We start from the raw sequence: 24,331 nt of genomic DNA on the forward strand, positions 1-24,331 counted from the left end.
TATCTTCATGATTTTATAAATCATGGTGACCAGAACACTGAACTTAAGTATACTAGTTTAACAAGCCACAATTATAAATGACTGAAAGAAAACACAATTTGCTGATGCTATAGAGCTGAAAAGAACTTCTAAAATGCAGTAGTTTATTTTCTACATTCACTTTTTCTTTAGAGAGACTGTGGAATCTAGTTCTTTTTAAAAATTGTTATATTTTAGAATTCATTCTGAGGACAGCTTAATAACTACATTTAATGACTAAATAACAAACCATTTTGTCATTATCATTTCAATTAAAAAGTTAATGTTCCTCCATTGATCCAAATAACAAGCCCAATATTAAGACAAATTCTGCCGCAGTTAAATGTATGATGGCATCAGCTAAAGTACTTTTAGTGATTCGTGTGTAGTAACTCTCTCTAGTGAATGTCAACTCTGTTTGTAAAAAAGTTTTTGTATTTTTTTGATGTGCTCACTTTGCTTGGGCAGATACAATGCAGCATGGTGGATAAGAGTGAGATATGTATTCAGACTGCTCATGTCCTGTTTGTGCCATTTACTCAGGTTGAGACCCTGGGTATGTGTCTCAGTCTTTACTATATTTAATGTAAGAGACGATAGGAAGATTTATGCCTTAATGTAGTTCTGAAGAAGGAAATTATTGCATGTATGGGAGACCTTAAGTGCTCTATAAATGTTACCATTGTTATCTAATACCTTGAAGATTTGCTGGAGTTATCCATAAAAATAACCCACTGAATTCTGCTGTCAGTATTTCTGCATTTCAATTATGGATAGTGTCATCCTCTGAATAAATTTTTTTTAAAAATTATATTTAGTTTTCTTACATGAAACATTTCACATTCAATTTTATTATTTGAAGTGTAATATTGAAGTATTTTGTTAGTGGCCTTTCAAAGAAGTTGAGAATATCAGTTCATGGAGAATGAATCATCCAAATGATTTGTGGCAAATTAATATATTGTGATCTCAACACTTTGCCTTTTTTCATTGTATTTAGATAATTAACGAGACAGAACGGAGTGTGAATTACGTGGCATTTATTTACACATGGTAAGTTATTACAATCAGAAGGCGAAAAGCCAAATGCTATTAAACCAGTGAAGTGTGATTTAGGAAAAGCATGCCTGAGCTGGCATGGCTAAATGCGTTATGAACTGTGACTCATAAAATCAAATTAACTTATGTAGAAATGCTTTAAAATGATAAGTTGAATTAATGACAGCAAAACCCATAGCTAAAGATTTTGTGATTTGAATAGTGTTCATCAAAATAAAAGTTCTGAATTCCTGTTGAAAGTATAATTATTTGAGATTTTTATTCATTTGTCTTTGTTGGAATTTATAACTCATTTGGCTCTTATGTGTGATTTGTTAACATGGATAGTAACACAATGTGTCAATTAGTCAAATCTAACAGACAGTTCAGAGCACAGCTATGTTTACGGCTTCAGGTTGCATGACTGGTTTAATTTTTCTATAAGCCTCTTTAAAAATTCTCATACCAATATCCACCCAGAATTAATGTTATTCCATCGTATACTAATGATTATCAGGAATTTACTTATTAATAGCTCTCTATGTCCTACTGTACATTACTATTTGTACACATACTATTTGTACATATGTACTAATACTATATATAGTATTATATATAGTATTATAATATATACATATGTATATATTTATATTATATATACTATAATACTATATATTATGTATAGTATTATATATATAATTATATATAGTATATAAATATTATATAAATATATAATATAAATTATATATAATTATATATATTATAATACTATATATCTTATATAGTATTATAATATATATACATATGTACTAATACTATATATAGTATTATAATATTATATATAGTATTATATATAATCCTAGAAGAGTTATTATTATATATAATCCTAGAAAATATATATAGTATTATATATAAATCCTAGAAAAGACTGAATAAAAAGAAATTTTTATAAATTATACATATAGCATTACTACATATGTACAAATAGTATGTGTACTACATACTATTATAATACTTTTTTTAAAAAAATTATATTTAGTCTTCTTACATGAAACATTTCACATACAACTTATAATACTATAGTATTATAATAGTATATAGTACACATACTATTTGTACATATGTAGTAATGCTATATGTATAATTTATAAAAATTTAGAATTGTTTTCATCAACTCTATCTTCATTTAGTTAGAATCTCATAAATATCATTAAAAATTCATAAAAACAAATTTAGACAATATTTTCTGTTATTCTTTTTGCTTTCGGAACTCTGTTAAAAATATAAATTATATTTCTCAAGTAAATTAACTGTATCTTCATGACTTCAAAAGACATACAAATATACACACAAATCTTATTCATTGACCTTCATCGTATATAAGAATCAGACCACGACCCAACACCTTTGATTACAGATTACCAAATACCCTTTACTCAGCTTCCCCTTATATTAACAGACAGACAATTTGCCTTCCTTATAATCCCTGTTTCTGCTTGATGTTTTTTAAGAAAATTACATACAGCAAATTTCACTTTTTGCTTTGTACAGTTCCATAGCTTTTGACAAATTCATAGTCATGTGTCCAGCACCACAGTTCCACATAGAACAAAAAAAGAAGAAATTCTTCTTACCCCATGCGACATTTTAATAGCTAAACCCATTCTCCAACCCAAAGAGGTGAATGATTTCTTTTCCTGCCCACAATTTGTGTTTCCTAAAGGGTCATGCAAGTAGAATCGTGTAATAGGTAGCCCTTGGATTTGACTTCTTTCATTTAGCAAAACATTTATAATTTTTCTTTTTTTTTTTTTTTTTTTGCATCAACAGTTTATTCATTTATTGGAGGATATAGGTGGGATGCTCCCAATTTGGGTGAATACAGATTAACTGCTAAAAGCATTCACATTAAGTTTTTGTGTGAATATATGTGTTCTTTTCTCTACTGAGGATATCTGTAAGCAGAATCCTGAGTCACAAGTAAGTACTCCTGTATATTTAACTTTATAAGAAGCTGCCAAAATGTTTTTCAAAGTGTCTGTAGCATCTTCCATTGATAGCAGCAACATATGAGAGTTCCATTTGCTTTGCATTCTCCCCAGTATTTGGTATTGTCAATTTTCTTTAATTATAGACATTATAACAGGTGTATAGTAGTATCTCATCGAAATTTAAAATTGTAATTTTGTAATAGTTATGTTAATATACTTTCGTATGCTTATCTGCAATCTGTTTATATATTTTTAATGATGTGTCTGTCCAAATCTGGTGGCTAGGTTTTACGTTTTGTATGTATCTTATTGAGCTTGAGAATTATTTATATTTCTACAGTGCAAGTTCTTTGTCACAAATGGATTGGACAAATATTTTATCTTTCACTTGCCTTTTTATTCTCCCAATAATGTCTTCCACCCAAATTATTATTTTTTAATTTAAATAAATTTAACATATAGTTTTTTTTATAAATTAGACTTTTGGTGTTGCATCTCAATGTTTTTGTTAGAATATTTAAGTTTGTTAGCTTGGTATGGGAACAGTGGTGGTGGTGGGTGCACAGCATCAGTTGCTTTAATTCAACCTTAGCCTTAGGGAGGTAACCAGTCCTGTTTCTCAAGAGATAGAGCCTTCTCTATTCACCCCCACTGGTTGTGGGGCTCGGGACTGAACCCTGCCCCTGCCCTAAGAGTAAACTTTTATTGTCCTTATGATGTTCTTGTCTCCTCAGCTGTAATGAGTTCCCATCAATATCCTAAAAACAGGAATGCTTACTGCCTCCCTTCTTTTGCAAGTCTTTTGTTACACAATAGAGACAAAGGAAATAGATTCAACTGAAACATTTTGTTTCTACCATACTCACAGCTGTTAGAGACTGCATGTCAACATCGAGGACACTTCTTAGGGCTTTTCCTATTATTTTCTTTGGTCCTCCAGTGGCGTTCCTAGACAAAGTGCCCTGTCTGTAACACACTCTCATTTCACCAAATGTCAGCACTTCTAGCTACTTCAGTTAGGTTGTACACCCCCAAGTGAGTGCTAGTTCCTATTCCCTTTCTTCCTGCAGATCCAGTTTCTCTTCAGATTTTGCACCATTTTGCCACTTGGGGGTTCTACAATCCTAGGTCTTCAATAGGTTTGAAAACTATGATGAATTTAAAGTTGGTCCACATCTGTTGATAAAGGCAGATATGCACAGTCTGTCAACTCCTCTCCCACTTATGAGGATGAGTCTCCAGTCTGGAACATTTCCCAACTGGAAGATTCAGGGCTTTTTGCATTGTATGGGAATATCTTTCCCTGTTTCAAGCTCAGTGTAGTGTAATTTGTTCTGCTTAGGCATGAGCTCTGTAGCCCTCAGGCTCATACCCAGCTTTCTATATTTCAGGCCTTACCATGGAGGAGTTGAGGTCCTTCCACTGCTGCAAAAAGTGAGCCGATGCAGTCATGCAACTTTTGGCTGCTGGGGAAGAATCCCACTGCATGGCTGTGGGGGTCCAACCTAATGCAAGAGGCTGAATTTCATGCAAACTCTCTCTCCCTTCTTGCTGTAAGTAGACAGTGTAACTCTTGGGTGTTCTGTTTGTTCTCTAATTGTGCATTGGTATCTTCCCTGGGTGGTGCTTATCTGCCTTTGCACCCTGCTTGCGGTCATGGAATATTCTATGCAGAAGCACAACATGACTACCTAGTGAATAGTGGAACATTTGTTATTGTAAGCTGGGAGCAACACTTTCCAGCTTTTTATACCCTGGGGGCACAATCCTGAACTTCAGTCATGACATTAAGGGTGGATTTGTTTTTTTTCTAAGATACAGCACCTTGAAGTTTTCTTTATTATAAAATTATAATAATTCTTTAAAGTTTTTTTACATAGTGTCAATTAATGTGGAATTCAGCTTAAGTTCTGAAGAGACATTGAATGGAACCCAGGTTTTTACTTTCTATAATAGCAAAATTGTCATTCTTGATGGTTTTTCAAAACTAAAAGTTGAAGTGTAATATTATGGAAGCCAGCCATATTGTCTTAATTATATAAATGTGTTATATTGTAAGGAAGTATCTCACTAACACAATAATGACCACACATTTTTCAACTCCACTAAATACAACAGAAAAAAATTTTTTATTGCATTTTAGGTTTTGGGGTACATGTGAAGAACATGCAAGATTGTTGCATAGATACACACATGGCAGTGAGATTTGCTGCCTTCCTCCCCTTAACCTATATGTGGCATTTCTCCCCATGTTATCCCTCCCCAACTTCCCACCCCTCTCTGTCCCTCCCCTATTTCCCCCCAACAGACCCCAGTGTGTAGTGCTCCCCTCCCTGTGTCCATGTGTTCCCATTGTTCAACACCCGCCTATGAGTGAGAACATGGAGTGTTTGATTTTCTGTTCTTGTGTCAGTTTGCTGAGAATGGTGGCTTCCAGGTTCATCCATGTCCCTACAAAAGATCCGAACTCATCGTTCTCGATGGCTGCATAATATTCCATGGTGTATATGTGCCACATTTTCCCTGTCCAGTCTATCATTGATGGGCAAAAAAATTTTTAATCTGCCATCAATCTTTGATTCTTTACTTCATGCTGTTCCCTGGATACAGCAAAGATTAAGGAAAAACTATCTTCATCCTTGCCTTTGAAGCTGTGTTCTACAACTAAAATTTCTTCATCAATGTACAGAACATTTCCTAGCACGTGGTTGGCTTCCTCAGTGGTTAAATTAACGGTACCTTACCCACAGGCACATTTACCCAAATATGAAAGTATAAGTCTACATAATGCTAGTGGGGTTGGCTGGAGCTAGGGAGAGATTTACATTGAACAAGGAGCTCCTGAGACTGCTACAGGAAGAACATTCACCTCATCTTAATACAATTGCATAGTGGAAAAAAGTAGACCATAATCAATCAGGAAGCTGAAGAGTGAAGGGAGAAAATTTGTGTTTTAAGTTGGATTGGTGGTATAAAATCAAGTTGTAAAGAGAAAAATGAATAATAAATGTATAATCCAGGAGAAATAACACTGAAGATAATTGGCAGTGTAAGAGAGGATAGGTAGTGGTTCCATGCCAGAGCTGTTTATTTTTCAAGTCTCCTTTGCTCCTTGTCTCATTTGATGTCAGTTACATGTGACAAATTCAAGACTAATAGTTATTAATGAAAAGTGCCAAACTAGGCATGAAATCTCTGAAGATGGCCAATCTCTCTCTACATCATTTAACTTCAAGACATAAGATCAGATGAATGAAGATTGATCTCAACATATTATTTTAATTATTAACTTTGTGAAGTATTTTTTTCTGAATTCTGATTATAATTAGGCTGTCATATACTCACATATTTTTCTAATATTTCTTATTGATTAAAAATATCTTTGGGATTTTGGAAACATTATTTGAAAATACTAAATAATAATTCATCTTGATAATACATTAGTTTTATTCTAAATTTAAATAATTTATACTTCTGATATTGACCCAAAAGTTAGATGCAAATGATACCTTTAATTTATCTTGAGAGCATTAAAAGCAGTGACATAAAAAATATTCAAATCTTGACCCATACCTTTGATAACAATACAATAAATTAAGTAACCATTAAATACTCAATAATGATTCAAAATTTAATCAAGTATAGAGTTTTCATGTTCATTGTTGTATGTTCCTAAAATTTCTTTAAAAATGTAGTACAAAAATACCGTAAAGACTTGTCTACATGTTTCAGTATTAAATTAGGTAAACAAGTGTGATCAATGGCCAGTGATAAGGGAGGGAAATTTGTATTAAAACAGAAATGAATGAAGTATGTCATTAAACTACTATATAATGAATTGGATTTAATAACATTTAGAAAGCTATGTACACCAGTCTTGGAATAATTCATATTTTAATGTTGACGGCAAACATTTTTGCAGTAAAATATGTATGAAAAAAGGAAAGAGCCCATTAAAGATGTATGTAAAAGGAAAAAGTTGATGACATTTTGAAAATGGCATGTCAACTACGATTTTCTTAGAAATCTCTTCCTTTTAAACTTGAAAATTAGAATGAGAAAATCAGATTACAAGAAAAACTATTACTTTCTGACATGTTGTTTTAAACTGTTCTGATGGCTTTAAAAAGGGAAAACTATGTTGGATATATATAGCAGTTTAAATAATAAATGAAAGAAACAAAAGAACATGTACAATAAAGGACTGGAAAACCAACATAAATTATAAATTATTTCTCTGGACATTATTGAAAAAATATTCCTTCAAGGTTAATGTCTATACTAGTTCTAATAATACACAAAGAACAATTACAATATGCCTTATTTTCCTTAGTGAGGTAAGTTCTTATGAGCATTAAAACATATATTCATTAAAAGGATAGGATTCTGAGGACATAGTGAAAATGTCTCCATGGTAAAAACAAGGAGTCTTAGAATTTTGTGTGTGTTCTCCCTAAATCGTGTACAACTCCTTATTTTCCTGAAACAACATTCTAAGGATTGAAAAATTACATTATACATTTTCTTCATTGTTGAGTTAATTTTGGAATTATTTTGCACACAATTTATCAAAATAACCTAAATATATTATACATGTTGATGAATAATTATGAAGTACAAAAAGTAAGTACTAAGTGGAGAGATACTTCTTAATGACGTAGATGGGCTTTAAATTTCATATAAAAATACATTTAAATAAAATGATGGTTGTTAAAGGAAGTTTCTGTATTTTTATTTTTTAACAATAATGTCATTTGATACTCTGCATTTCTTCTGAGTAATATGCTAAGAAATACACAGTGATCTATCATTAAAATTATTTATAACAACGTCACCTAGCAATTCAATGACTTCCAATAATAATAAAAATAAAATTACCTGACCCACTAATGTGGTTTTCACCTAACCCTTGGGGCATTTGTTTTTTCAGAACTTCTCTATTTTCACTCTGTTAGGTATCCTGGGCTTTTTGTTTGTTCATTTGTTTGTATTTGTTAATGCTATTGTTTCTGCATTTTGTTAACAGTTTTATTGAGATATATATCACAAAGTTCATCCATTTAAATTGTAAAATTCAATGGTTGTTAGTATATTTACAGAGTTGAGCAACTATCACCATACATAATTTTAGAACATTTTCTTCATCTAAAGTGATAAAGAATAAAATCATGTGCTCCTTAGCAGGCCTTTCTAGCACAAAGTAACAGTAAAATTTGGTTTGGGTGAAAAGTAATGTGTGATTAGGTTGTGATGTTTATATGCAGCGGGGAGAAACTTCTTTTCATCCAAGTCTTTCCCAGGCAGATATTGTTAAGGAGAAAGCACACATGAAAGATCTGGAAAAGAATTCCTTTTAAATTCTTCATGCTTTGGTACTTTTGAGAAAGTCTTTGTATACACCTAGGAATACGTTTGCACAGAAAAATTCTATAATGTACAGGCATTATTTAACTTTCAAAACCTACTTATCTACTGAGGAATAGATAACAAAATCAGTATGTAAAATTTAAATAGGAAAATGTGTAGTTAGAAACCCATGAATTATAATAAACATAGTTTTGTTGTGGACATATAAACCAGTACTTTGAATATTTTGTTGAAATTATTTAGAAATACCTTGAACCAAATTGTGGCTCTCTTTCTCTGAATGATTTGACAGCTTAAGGGTAATGAAAACATTTTTCTGAAATATCTTTCCAGCAACAGGTAAATATTTCACGTTCATGAGTTTCAGTCATTTCTTTAAGGTATTTCAGCCCTCTGTAAAGTTTTACCATACTTGAGCTTGGCACCTTAGCAGTTACAAAAGCACTTAATGCTGTCTACGGCTTGACATCCGTATTTATGCTACATGCTGAAGGCAACTTACTGATTATAAATGAATTTATCTGGGCCATTGTGAGCTCCAGACTTGTAGCTAATTATTTTGATGCTTTAGATAAAATAGTCCTAGCTTGTGTTTAGTTTTAATATTTTCCCAAAGTGTATGATTTGTTAGGACTAAGTTTATTATAGTTACGTGACTTTTGTACAGTGATGGTGGGATGAATCAATGAGCCGGAAGTAAATCCGTGAATCAGCCGGAACTGGTGTGTCATTCTAAGGATTGATAACAGTGTTGGTTTTAGAGTTTCAAAAACAAGAACATGTGGTTATCTTTAGCCTATTATTTATGAGCAGCTGGTGGAATATGGGCCTTACAAGGAGCCTACAAGTCTGGCTACATCATAGAGCTACGAAGGGGTTTTACATCCTTGAGCACAATGTTTATGGTAACAGAGTCTAGGTCACTGCATGGGAACATGAGGTATGGAGAGGCCTTCGCCCCAGAGGTCTCCTGTGGTCTTATGCAGTTTGCTGTTCCTTGTTTATGTGTTACTCATAACCAATTTATGTAGAAACTCTTTAAGTCCTTTCTCCTTTGCTGTTTTTCCCAACAATCTACATTAGGAATTTCTCATAATGCTATCCCTCCTTTAAACTTCCACCCCCTGACCTGACCCAGTGTGTGATATTCCCCTCCCTGTGTCCACGTGTTCTTATTGTTCAACTCCCACAAGTGAGAACATGTGGTGTTTGGTTTTCTGTTCCTGTGTCAGTTTGCTGAGGATGATGGTTTCCAGCTTCATCCATGTCCCTGTCAAGGACATGAACTCATTCCTTTTTAATGGATGCATAGTATTCCATGGTAAATATGTGTCACATTTTCTTTATCCAATCTATTATTAATGGGCATTTGGGTTGGTTCGAAGTCTTTGCTATTGTGAGTAGTGCTGCAATAAACATACATGTGGACGTGTCTTTATAGTAGAATGATTTATAATCCTTAGGGCATATACCCAGTAATGGAATTGCTGGATCAAATGGTATTTCTGGTTCTAGATCCTTAAGGAATTGCCACACTGTCTTCCACAATAGTCCAACTAATTTACACTCCCACAAACAGTGTAAAAATATTCCTATTTATCCACATCCTCTCAAGGAGGATCTGTTGTTTCTTGAATTTTTAATGATCACCATTCTAACTGGCATGAGATGATAACTCAGTGTGGTTTCGATTTGCATTTTTCTAATGACCAGTGATGATGAGCATTTTTTTATATGTTTGTTTGACCACATAAATGTCTTCTTTTGAGAAGTTTCTGTTCATGTCATTTGACCACTTTCTGATGAGGTTGATTTTTTCTTGTAAATTTAGGTTTCTTGCAGATTCTGGATATTAGCCCTTTGTCAGATGGATAGATTACAAAAATTTCCTCCAATTCTGTAAGTTGCTTGTTCACTTGATGATAGTTTTTTGTTGTTGTTGTTGTTGTTTTGCCATGCAGAAGCTCTTAGGTTTAATTAGATCCCACTTGTCTATTTTGGCTTTTGTTGCCATTGCTTTTGGTGTTTTAGTCATGAAGCCTTTGCCCATGCCTATGTCCTGAATGGTATTTGCCAAGGTTTTCTTCTAGGTTTTTTATGGTGTTAGGTCTTCTGTTTAAGTCTTTAATCCATCTTGAGTTAATGTTTGTACAAGGTATAAGGAAGGGGTGTGGTTTCAGTTTCCTGCATATGGCTAGCCAGTTTTCTCAACATCAGTTATTAAATAGGGAATCATTTCCCTATTGCTTGTTTTTGTCAGGTGTGTCAAAGATCAGATGGTCATAGATGTGCGGTGTTACTTCAGAGGCCTCTGTTATGTTTCATTGGTCTACATATCTGTTTGGGTACCAGTACCATGCTGTTTTGATTACTGTGGCCTTGTAGTATAGTTTGAAGTCAGGTAGCATGATGACTCCAGCTTTGTCCTTTTGCTTAGGATTTTCTTGGCTATATGGGCTCTTCTTTGGTTCCATATGAAATTTAAAGTAGTTTTTCTTTTCTTAATTCTGTGAAGCATGTCAACGGTAGCTAGATGGGGATAGCATTGAATCTATAAATTACTTTGGGCAGTATGGATATTTTCACGATATTGATTCTTCCTCTCCATGAGCAAAGAATGTTTTTCCTTTTGCTTGTGTCCTCTTTTATTTCCTTGAACAGTGGTTTGTAGTTCTCCTTCAAGAGTTCCTTCACATCCCTTGTAAATTTTATTCCTAGGTATTTTATTGTCTTTGTGGCGATTGTAAATGGGAGTTCACTCATGATTTGGTTCTCTGTCCATGAATGATATATAGAAATACTTGTGATTTTTGCACATTGATTTTGTATTCTGAGACTTTGCTGAAGTTGCTTACCAGCTTAAGGAGTTTTGGGGCTGCCACAATGGGGTTTTGTAAATACACAATCATGTCATCTGCAAACAGAGACAATTTGACTTCCTCTCTTCATATTTAAATACCCTTTATTTCTTTCTCTTGCCTGATTGCCCTGGCTAGAACTTCCAATACTACTTTGAATAGGAGTGGTGCAAGAGGGCATCCTTGTCATGTGCCAGTTTTCAAAGGGAGTGGTTACAGCTTTTGACCATTCAGTTTGATATTGGCTCTAGGTTTGTCATAAATAGCTCTCATTATTTTGAGAGACATTCCATGAATACCTAGTTTATAGGTCTTCATGAGAGAGTTTTTAGCATGAATGAGATGTTGAATTTTATCAAATGCCTTTTCTGCATCTATTGAGATAATTATGTGGTTTTTGTCATTGGTTCTGTTGATGTGATAGATTAAGTTTATTGATATGCATATGTTGAAACAGCCTTGCATCCCAGGGATGAAATCAACTTGATTGTGGTGGATAAGCTTTTTGATGTGCTGCTGATTCAGTTTGCCAGTATTTTAGTGAGGATTTTCTCATCAATGTTCATTAGGGATACTGACCTGAATTTTTTGCTGTTGGTGTTTTGTCTCTGCCAGGTTTTGGTAGCAGGATGATGCTGGCCTCATAAACTGAGTTAGGGAGGAGTCCCTCTTTTTCCATTGTTTGCAATAGTTTCAGAAGGAATGATACCAGCTGCTCTTTGTACCTCTGGTAGAATTCCGCTGTGAATCCGTCTGGTCCTGGGCTTTTTTTAGTTGGTAGTCTGTTAATTACTGCCTCAATTTCAGAACTTCTTATTGGTCTACTCAGGGATTTGACTTCTTCCTGGTTTAGTCTTGGGAGGGTGTATGTGTTCAGGAATTTACCCATTTCTTCTAATTCTCTAATTTAGTAGAGGTGTTTATAGTAATCTCTGATGGTAGTTTGTATTTCTATGGGATCAATGGTGATATTCCCTTTATCATTTTTGTTGTGTCTATTTGATTTTTCTCTCTTCTTCTTCTTTATTAGTCTGGCTAGTGGTCTATCTATTTTGTTAGTCTTTCCAAAAAATCAGTTTCTGGATCCATTGATTTTTTTGAAGGGTTTTTCGTGTCTCTATCTCCTTCAGGTCTGCTCTGATCTTATTTATTTCTTGTCTTCTGCTAGCTTTTGAATTTGTTTGCTCTTACTTCTCTAGTTCTTTTAATTGTGATGTTAGGAGGTTGATTTTAGATCTTTCATACTTTCTCCTGTGGGCATTTAGTACTATCCATTTCCATCTAAACACTGCTTTAGCCGTTTCCCACAGATTCTAGTATGTTGTATCTTTGTTCTTGTTGGTTTCACAAAAGTTATTAATTTCTGCCTTGATTTCATTGTTTACCCAGCAGTCATTTAGGAACAGGTTGTTCAGTTTTCATATAGTTTTGCAGTTTTGAGTGAGTTTCTTAGTCCTGAGTTCTAATTTTATAGCACTGTGGTCTGAGAGACTGTTTGTTATGATTTCCATTCTTTTGCATTTGGTGAGGAGTGTTTTGCTTCCAACTATGTGACAGAGGATCTCTCTGCAGAAATCCTACAAAACAGAAGAGTGTAGGGACAATGCTCAACATCTTAAAGAAAAGAATTTGCATCCCAGATTTCATATCCGGCCAAACTAAGTTTCATAATCAAAGGAGAAATAAAATCCTTTACAGACAATCAAATGCTGAGAGATTTTGTCACCACCAGTCCTGCCTTACAAGAGGTCCTGAAGGAAGCACTAAAAATGGAAAGGCAAAACCAGTACCAGCCACTGTAAAAACCGGCCAAATTATAAAGCCCATCAACACTACAAAGAAGTGCATTAACTAATGAGCAAAATAACCAGCTAGCATAATGTTGACAGCATCAAATTCACATATAACAATATTAACCTTAAATGTAAGGTTGGATAGAGTCAAGACCCGTTCATGTGATGTGTTCAGGAGACCCATCACATGCAAAGATACACATAGGCTCAAAATAAAGTGATGGAGGAATATTTACTAAGCAAATGGAAAGCAAATAATAATAATAATAAATCAGGGGTTGTAATCCCAGTCTTTGATAAAACAGACTTTAAACCAACAAAGATCGAAAAAGACAAAGAAGGGCATTATATAATGTTAAAGAGATCAATACAATAAGAAGAGCTAACTATCCTAAATATATATGCACCCAATACAGGAGCACCTAGATTTATAAAGCAAGTTCTTAGAGACCTAAAAAGAGACTTAGACTCCTACACAAGAATATGAAAGACTTTAATACCCCACTATCAATATTACACAGATCAGTGAGACAGAATATTAACAAGGATATTCAGGACTTGAACTCAGCTCTGGACCAAGTGGACTGAATAGACATCTACAGAACTCTCCTCCCCAAATCAACAAAATATACATTCTTCTCAGCACTGCATCATACTTATTCTAGAATTCATGATTTTGACACTCTTAAAAATGCTAAAGAGATATACATTGGTTATTATAAAAGTTATGGCAGAAAGAAATCGGTAAATCATTAATAATAAAATGGGAAATTAGGCACACAAGGAAGTTATTTTCCATGATTAAAAAAGACAAGACTATAATGAATTGCCAACTGTCCTAAATAAACAAAAGTGAAAGTTAAGGCAATAATATAAATTTTGTTTCCTGGAGGTGAGAGGGTGCTCATATAACACAGATATTATTGAGTGCTACTGGTAGTTTCAGCACTTCAGCAGTCATCCAGCATTTTGCAGTACTGTAGTAAACCATCTCAGGATCAGAAAAGTCATCTATTCAAAAATGATTATACTTTTTACTTTAGAAACAGATTCATTTTAATTTCATGAGATGTTTTTCTAAATCAGATTGCAAATATAGCATAATTCAAGTACAGAGAATGATTATGTTAGTAATTGAATGTATACTCATTCATCAGAAATCAGGTAATGTTATGCCTTAACTATTTGATGTCCATTTGGTTCCAAAGATTGTGGGATATAAAATATAAAATAGAATTCAATAGAAAGGCTCATTGTAATCAGAATTGTAGCAAAAGAAGAAACTGTAGAAGAAACAAATACTAATTTTACAAACATTTCAAATCAGATGTTAAGTTTACAAAAAGCTGAAAATGAAAATAGATTGGCAAAAATATGTTATTATTTAAAACCATTAATAAATTATGTAAGCATATGAATACCTAAAGTGCCAAACAGATAGATAGTGTATTTTACAGCATGAATTGTATAAGAACAAAGACATCATTTTTTTCATTGCTGTATGTTCACGTGCTAAGAGAAAACATGACAGTAGAAAACGCACTCATCATACAATTGCTGAATAGGTGACTGAATGGATCACTGAATAGAGACTGAGATTACTTCCCACCTGATCTCTCTCTGATAAGATTGCAGGAAAGTTTCTGAGATATTCTATTAAAGGAACTCTTTTTATTGTTTGACACATTATTTGTGCACTTTTTTTCAAATCTGACAATAAACCTCTCTTAGAAAATGTGTACATGAAAAAAATAAAAATAAAAATAAGTTATATGAACAAAATAGAGTTTCCATATAGGTACACCCTGATATTTTGTGTTCTAATTTATTTTATTAAAACATATTTGATTAAGTGTTACCAAATGTATCCCATGACCTGGTAATGAGAAACAACTTAAATTTAGAGCAATCTCCGGATTTTATAGTTGAGATCAGAAACACGTAACTTGCCATAGCTTTCTTATCTCTGTAAATAACAAAGCCAAGTCAGTAAGCTGAGTTTCCTGATACCTAGCAAAGAACTTTCCATCACTGTATCCAAAATGTCAGTATTTATAGCCAGGCTCCAATTAAGCAAATAAAGCTAGAACTAAAAAATGTAAATTACACCTGTTGTGGGTTCTTATACTTAAATACTTCATAAGTAATCCTGAATTTGATTGACATATTTATTAAACTATAGCATGTGACTATGAATAAAGGAAACAGTTTGTTAGTTCCCTATTTGTTCACATATTGAACAGGGCTGAATAGTCATACGTGGCAATGGAACTGAATTATAAACAGATTTTGGGGGAATTTACTTAACATCTTTCTTTTCTCTCCTCTATCTTCTTTTTCCCTTTCTGTCAGCCAAAACATTTTACTTATCTTTCCTTTATGCAGTTATCAGTACAACCTCACAAGCTTACATAAAAAATGCCAAACAATTATTTAAACTTATCAGTCCAAACTTCCTATTGGAAATATCTGATTAATTTAAATATACCTATATTGTCTTATAATATTTATACTGATTTATGTGTAGTTCTTCAATGTGAGAAACAGAATTTCAGATAAAGCATTTAGATTAACAACATATTTATTAAACACATTTTCAGAAAAGGTTACCTATTTAATTCATGTATTTATTTATACCCATATTTAAAAAAATAAGTTAAGCATGTAAGTTTATTAATATTTAATGTTATAATTTTCTTCAAGGGTTTTTATTATAAAATTCAATAAAGAAAAATTTATATAATATATGTACTATAATAAATTATATTAATATACCCAAATAAGTAATGTATTATAATAGCATTAAGAATAAAGTTTATTAAATTTATTTGCTTAAAATTAAAAATATGAGAGATTCAAACTTTCAGTTTTATTATTAAAGATCTATAACATTATAACCAGACTATCAATTTATTCCATTTTACTGTTTAGAGGATTCATTTACTATCAACATGCATTAAGTTAGATTTAAAATTCTAGACCAATCTAAAACTCAGCTGCAGCTCTCTTAAAAATATTAAAGTAGTAAATGAGGCATTTTTATTACATACATTAATAAAATTAAAAAAATCTAATTAAAAGAAAAAGAGAAATGACAATTACACTATTAGGTAGCATCCCTTATTATAAAACTATATAAAGTAATTTTATCCATTATTTTACTATTTTCTAAGCAACATAAGTGTACAATATCTGTAAGTTAGATATCTTAAAATATTATAAAATATTTAAACAGAAATTTACAGCATGTAATAAGCCTATTTATCAGTGCATAATAAAATATTGTTGTTTCTGTATATTAATTTTCAGAAAAAAGAAAACCATTACTCAAGTTTCAAATAATTAGTTGATATTACTATGAGTATCCTTTCAGTACGCACTCCACTATTTCTTCAATCATTAACAATAACGTCTAGAAGGTTCAAAATTAATACAGCTGCTGACTAGACATGCATCTCAAAATGTTTTGCAATTGAGATTTGCCATAGCTTTCATAAAAGTTATTTAAAATAATTTTGAATTTTATACTTTGAAAATTAATATGTCATAATAATATTTTACCTTTTCAAAAGGAAATGTATTCATTCTCTCTTTTTCGAACATGGGTAATTTTAAGTTAAGACCCTTGCTGTGGAAACACTTGTTTATTTATGAAATAAGGACAGGATTCATGTGTATGTACCCAGTTATATCTTTTATCACTACCTAAAAATAGAAAGCATAAATTTTGCTCATAACATATATACACACTGAAACTATTTTTGGCAAGGATGTGATTTAAAATTTATTTTTTCTTTACTATTGTACAAAAGCATTCAAATATTGGCAGGTTTATGTATATCACAAAGAAGACAAGAACCAGAGATTGACAAAGGTAAATTCTTATTTGATGGTATATTCTATGTTCAGGAACTAGGGTTCTTTCTGCATTTTGCTGACGGGAAATTTCCTGAGATTACATACTTACAATCTAGTGTGTGACTGTGACACATTCTGCTCTACAAGATCATCTGTCTAATAAGATAGCAAACTGCAAAGAATTGAGAAATTGATTTTTCCAAGTTTAAACTTAATGAAAAACAACCTGGTTTCAATCACACTGGAAGGTGAGATACAGAGTTGCTTATTAAAACCTAGATACTTGGAAGTGAAGCCCCTTTCTGTCTTTAGAGATAAGATGTAACCAAAGAGACTGTTCTCTAACAGAAAGAAAAACAAAACAAAACATATCAACAAGAAAGGTATTATTACAACAAATGTGTGTTTTGAAATTTGCCAATATGTCAACAAAAGGAAGTCACATCAGAAGCCACATACTATGTTTACTTTCTAGTTCAGCTAAACAAAAGACAACAGGTTTACTGCATCCTTCTTTGATAAGTAAGGAGAGATGTTTGGATGTCCAAAACTTTCTCCTTTTTAAATATCCTCTCTCTCTTTTTAGTGAAACATACAGAAACCTCAACATATCAAAACCTGATTAATGAAAATGTCTTAATAAAAAACACACTAGATTTTTATCTCTCCTGGGTGAAAGAAAGGTAGCCGCTTCCTCACCAAAGAGTTTGTCTGTTTCTCTTGAGGAAAATGCTTTTCTTTTCCTTTTATGATTCAGCCTAAGAAATTTTAAATTTCTTTACTTACTCCACCTATTTTATATAGCTTTAAAAAATGCTTCTTAGAGGTCACTAACTACAAAGTTTGAGATAAATTCTTCATTATTTGTTGAAAACTCACTGCGTGTAGATTTCTGCAGACCCTACATGATAGACTATTGGCCTAATCAGCAAAGAATTCTGCTTGCTAAATTTTCTTAACCTGAGAATATATTGCTTTTATAACAGAGGAAGAATTTATCCTCCTTTCAGATCTTTTCTGCCTAAAACAATTGCATTATTTTTCCCTAGTTTATGTTAGTTAAATTTTTTAAAGGCCTATGTCATTATGTCAAAAGAGATTGGAAGGTAATTTTTGGTGTCTCTTTCAATAGTGTATTTGAGACCAGGGATACTTTGATATTTATACATATGGATATGTCACTTTAAAATATGAGAGAATATAAGTGCTTTAGTGATATACATAATGAAATTTTTCATGTTTGTTTTTAAAACCTTAAGGTTCAATGAAATGTACAAAAAGTAGTTCCTGTTTGGTAGGGATTGCGTTTAATTTTCATAGTCATTAAATCAGAGCTAGAAGTTGCAATAGTTTTCACTGCTAAAACAGTGATTTACTAATCTTGCCTAAGAAACATCTGGAGCATAATATGAACCATAATATAGACAATAGATTTGCTTCCCAAAAGAAGTTCAATACCTCATTTATTTATTTTCATTGAGTACCCTTCCCAGAATTACAAAGTTGAAGGGGAGCTGACAAATTGAAAACAAAATTAAGAAAAGAATACTATTGTAAATTATATCCAAGCCTTTCCAAGGAACTGTGTCCATAAGTCATTAAACTTCTCATTTATTCTAATGAATCTGTTACTGTTGTTTAAAGGACTGAAATACAGGCTACATTTAGTTTGATATGTTCTTCAATATATTCCTTAAGAAAAGGAAGTTTTGTTGATGTCTTTGAAGTGCAGAATCAAATGTAATCAAGCAATTATTTTAGAGTTAATTGCTCCCTTTTTCTTATTAAAGTTACAAAGAAATGGAAACATTAACATCAGAATTGCACTGATAGTGTTATTCAAATTGAAGCAATATTCCAAGGATTTCTGAAATCATTAATCAGAATTTTAGCTTATAGTCTGGACGCGGTGGCTCACACTTATAATCCCAGTATTTTGGGAAGCTGAGGTGAACAGATTACCTGAGGACAGGAGTTGGAGACCAGCTTGGCTAACATAGTGAAACACCACCTCTGCCAAAATTACAAAAATTAGCCTGGTGTGGTAGCACATGCCTATAATCCCAGCTACTCAGGAGGCAAGGCAGAAGAATACCTTGAACCCAAGGGGCAGAGGTTGCAGTGAGGCGAGATTGCACCACTCCATTCCAGCCTTGAGGACAGAGCTAAACTCTGTTTCAAAAGAGAAAAAAAACAAAATATTTTAGTTTATGAATTATATTTTACTTTTTGTTAAAGCTGTAACTAAAAAAGAAATAAATAGCTATTCAGACATACATATACCATGAAAAGAAGGTTAACACTTTGGTAAATGTTGTAACACACTCATTTGTGTACAGAATCAAAGATATTGTTCTACACTGGAATATATTTGCCTGTTTTAATTTAGACTTAGATAATGGCACTAAGTCATGCAAATGACTAACTTCTATACATGTGACACACTGAATTACATACCATCTAAATGTGTATGCTCTCCAAAAGTAAACCTTAGAAAATAGCAACTCAACTTCAGACACTTTAGACAGCTTGAGGGTTGATTTTAAGAGAGGACTTCTTATAAAATGGTCAATAATAATAAAACTGAGAGCAGTGATTAACTCTGTGATTAAATTCTAGGAAAATCACATTCTTCACTATAATCTCAGGTAGTGCTTGCATTGTTACTGTAAAAGAAAATTGTATGATTTCCTGGTGAATTTTTAAAAATTACTATTTGAAATGTTTGTCTGTACTATTAAAAATATTTTACACTAGTATGTCATCCATATAAAATACAGAAATGAATTGGTTGCTGATATGTCAACATTTATTCCTGTGAATGTAAATATCTATATTCAACCTAATTGCCTTATTTTTGTTGCTGACTTGCTTTAAAAATAAGAATTTAAGTTTATATTTATAAATTGAAATCATAGCAGTTATAAATATTAATCAAATAAGCCAAAATGCACATCTTCATTTGGGTTATTAATATTAACAGAAGAAAATACAGCATTGAGACTTTAAATTTACTTTGAAAACATCATTCTGCTATGTAGAAATTTTGCAAATCACTTCTTTAATTAAAATATTTAAGCTTTTTTTGTAAACTCTTTGTACTTGACTGTGTGTAGGATACAGTTACAATTTATCAATTTATACGTAATTTACCAATTTATATGTAATTTGCTCAAAGTAGAATCAAGGAAAAATGCAATGATGGCCAGTGTTTCTGAATAAATAAATCCAAATACATATTTTATACATTATATTGACTAATCTAATGTATAGTAGTATTATTACAAATATTTTAGAATTACTCAAAATAGAAAGAAATTTTGTTTTTCTGTGTATAGCTTGTATACTTTAAAAAATGATACCATGAATCAATCAGAATTCAGCAGGTTTAAACATACTTTTAGATGCACATGCAATTCTGGGAAAGAGTAAATTCTCTTTTTAAAAATGCTAGCATATCAATATTAGAAACTAAATATTTTTACATTTTATTTTAGTGCCTACTATTAACACTTTAAAAAAATACTAGTCTAACTACATTCAAAAAGAGGGGGATTATGTTACTTTTCAATCAGTTTTCAGAATATATACAATTTAGAGTAGAATCTAGATCATTAAAGTGAACACAGAATGATCTAATCTTTTCACATGATAACCACAGGCATATTATACATTATAATTCAGCTTTCACTAGTAACTTTTCTAAGACAATTAATTTTGTATCTTTTTTTAATAAGAATAACCAACTCAGTGTATGTAGAGCAAAATATTTTAGCATTTTTCTTGTTACAAAACTATCATTAAGGAAATTGTAAAACTTTTTGAGAATATACCTGTTTTTCTGTCACTCATCCTTTTTCTTTGTATGCATATGTGTGAATATAAGAAATTTTAGTCTTAACTGTTGTGATTTTATTTGATTAATAAGTATATTTTTATGTTGAAAATGCTTCCAAAATATTTGGTTGACTGAATTGTATTTTATTACATATTATAATATTATATTATAATATACTATATATTATAGTATATTATAGTATTCATGAGTATACTCTCATATATATACTCTCATATATAGTGTATTATAGTATATTATAGTATTCATGAGTATACTCTCATGAAAAATGAGAATCTAAATGTCCAAAAGAAGGTATTTTTAAATAAAGTATATTATAATATATTATAATATATTTCTCATGATTGCTTAAAACAATGTGATGAACACAGGGAAATGTTTGAATGCAGGCAGGATTATTTCTTAAGAATAGAATTTTAGAAGCAGAGTGGTGAATGGAAGAATATGGAGTGTTTAAACATTACAAATCCGTATATCTATTCATATTATGTCATTAAATGCTTTTATTTTTCTTGTAGACTTATGTATTTCTTTAAAAATAAAAGCTGTTAATTTACATTTTTATTTTTCTAACTGCGCTCTTATCTGCTTTTATTTGGATAATTTTTAAAGTACGATTATTGAAAAAATAAATTTTGTATAAGAAAGTTAAGATGATTCTTAGAACTGACTTCCACACTAGAAAAATGTTAATGTTTATTAGACTTTCTTCAACGAAATGTTGGGTTTAATTTTTTTAATATTTAGAATATCAATTTCCATGGAATTTATTTTGGTGTGTAAGGTAAGCATCAGCTATATGTCTCCCAAATGTTTAGCCTTTTTTTTAAATCAGTTCACTGAATTATGACTGTCAATTTGTTTATCCTGTTGTCAATTATTATGTTCTTAGAAATGTCTCTGAGCTTAGCCATTATTGTTTATTGTCCTAAAATGCAGAATCACTCTGTTAATCAGAGTCTGATTTAAAATGACTAAAATTCACATGATAGTCTGGACACATAGAGTACCACCCAAGGATATTGAGCACTCTCGTCCACATATTATTCTCAGTCTTTCTTTCCAATATTTATGGAGTGTTTGCATACTTTGAATATTATTTCTGTCGCTCTGGAAGTTACCATGTAGGAAATAGTAAAAAACATATATAAGAAATTATGAATGAAGATACTACCTATGAAGGTAAAAGTGAAGTGGCTGGGATCCTAAAATGTGTGTGTGAGGGTAGGGTACATTGTAGTATACTGGGAAAGACTTCCTAAGGATGTAAGATTTAAGAATAAATTTGCACCAAAGCTTGCAAAAGAATGAAACAGCTTATGTTACAACGAGAACAGAATATGAAAACGCCATGATTTTGAGAAAGAGCTTGTTGAAGGAATAGAAAGACAGCCAGAGAAACTGAAAGTTCAGTGGGGAAAGACAGGGAGGCTTAAGTTGATGTCAGAGACTTATAAAGATAATTAGGTAATGAAGTATCTATGGTAAAGTCTTTGTATTTTGTTTTTCATACTATTCAGTCAAGATTTGTAGCTGAATTTCTTTTATTTTTTACATGCCCTTTGGAAAAGGAACATTTTCCAATTAAATATATTACCACTAGTATACAGAAACCTTACTAATTTTGTGATTTAATTGTATAAGAGACCACCTAATTGAATTTATTACATTATCAATAGCTTCCAAATGATAATATGCTGCCAATGGGCATCTTTGTTTTGTTCTTCACTTTAATGGAAATAAATGCCTTTGCCATTTACTTATTACGTATTGATGTTGAGTGTTAGCTTAAGACATTTAATCATTACCGTGTTAAGAATATAAAAACCTTTCTTTGTTTTCTAATTAGGGTGAAGTGATGAATTTTTCTAGAGTTTTAAATTTAGTTCCCCAATTGATGACTTTTACAAAATACATTTCTAGCATTTTGTAAAGAATTTTCTTCCCTCTACATTGTTTTATTGATATTCTGAGTACATTTCAAGTAATGAATCATTATTTTCCTGAAATAAGAAGTACTTAGTAATGTTTTATTATTTTAATATCTTTATGAATCTTTTTTTATTTTATTAAGTTTTTTTAAAAAACACATATATAGTTATTTCATCTGTGGTGATCCCTCAATCTGGAATACTTTTCATGTATCTTTTACCTCCTCACTCTATTCTTATCTTCTTTTCTCATAGTTTAACTTCTTGCCCATTTTTTTTACATATTGGGAGCATTTTTCCATTGCCTTTCTCCTCACTGATAGTAGTTTTAGAGAAGCATCCATATCTTCAGCATCTCAATATGGCTTTCAGGTCTGTGTGAGTTCTAGCTCCACCCCTTGTCTGCTGTTATTTTTCTTTCATAGTATATTATGGTCCCAGCTGCCCTACTCTTATTAAGTTTTACTCTGTTTCACAAAAGCATTTCTACTTGACATATAAATCAAGTATCTGACTTTGGTCTAGTAAGCAATCAGAATTTTTTAACACATAAATTTAATAATACATCAGTGAATAACATTTAAAAACATGCTTTTCAATGGCCGGGCATGGTGGCTCCCGCTTGTAATCCAAGCACTTTGGAGACCAAGGTGGGTGAATCACCTGAGGTCGGGAGTTCAAGACCAGCCTGACTAACATGGTGAAACCCTCGTCTTAAAAAATAAAAAAAAATAAAAAAAAAAGAACAAACAAACAAACAAACATGCTTTTCTGATCATTCAGATGCTGTTCCTATTCTTCAATTTCTCAAGATTTTTCTGACCTTCACTTTGTTTTGTTTTCTCCTAACTTACCTTTGACCAAAATAAGATACAGCTAGTCTATCAAGTGATGAGAGCCTTGCTCAGTGTAATCCCCTTAACCACAAACTTTCCATAAAGTGATGTTTCCTTCTCAAAGCTACTGCTAGATCTCATGATCTTCTGAAAAGCTCTCCAAACATTCAAAATCTTACCATTCTAGACTCCTGCAATTTTATCAGACATCTCTTCATCCTTCTCAGTTTTTGTTTCGCCTTCTTTTCTATAGATTGTATTGTTTTCCTTGGGATTATTAAATAAGAGTAGGAAGGTGGGACAATCCAATAATATTTTCACAAAGTATTTTGTAAGTTGTTGTACGGAACTAGAGTAGCCCAGTTTTCTTCATCATATAGTTCACATGACTTTACATTAAGTATATCATTTCTTCTTCTACTAAATAAAGTGAGGTTTTCCTTATATGCATGAGGATTACCAATAAATATAACACTAGGGAGATTTTTCTTCAAGCTAGCTCTACCTGAGAGTAATGTGTTTTCACCTAGATACTAATATGGTTTTCTTCACCAATCTTCACTATGAATATAAGTGTTCTTTTTAAAAAAATCTGTACAAGATAGAGATGTGAAAAAAGTTGGCAACAATAGTATTAGTCATTAAGTTAAAATTTGGAATTATTTTTTTGTTTCAAATTATTTTCTTTATTTTTCATTATTATTATTATTTTTAATTATACTTTAAGTTCTGGGATATGTGTGCAGAACATGCAGTTTTTTTTACATAGGTATACACACGCCATG

The sequence above is a fragment of the Aotus nancymaae genome, unplaced genomic scaffold (assembly GCF_030222135.1).
Source record: "Aotus nancymaae isolate 86718 unplaced genomic scaffold, 86718_ANA_hifiasm-v0.15.2.pri h1tg000022l_1, whole genome shotgun sequence".
Lineage (NCBI taxonomy): Eukaryota > Metazoa > Chordata > Mammalia > Primates > Aotidae > Aotus > Aotus nancymaae.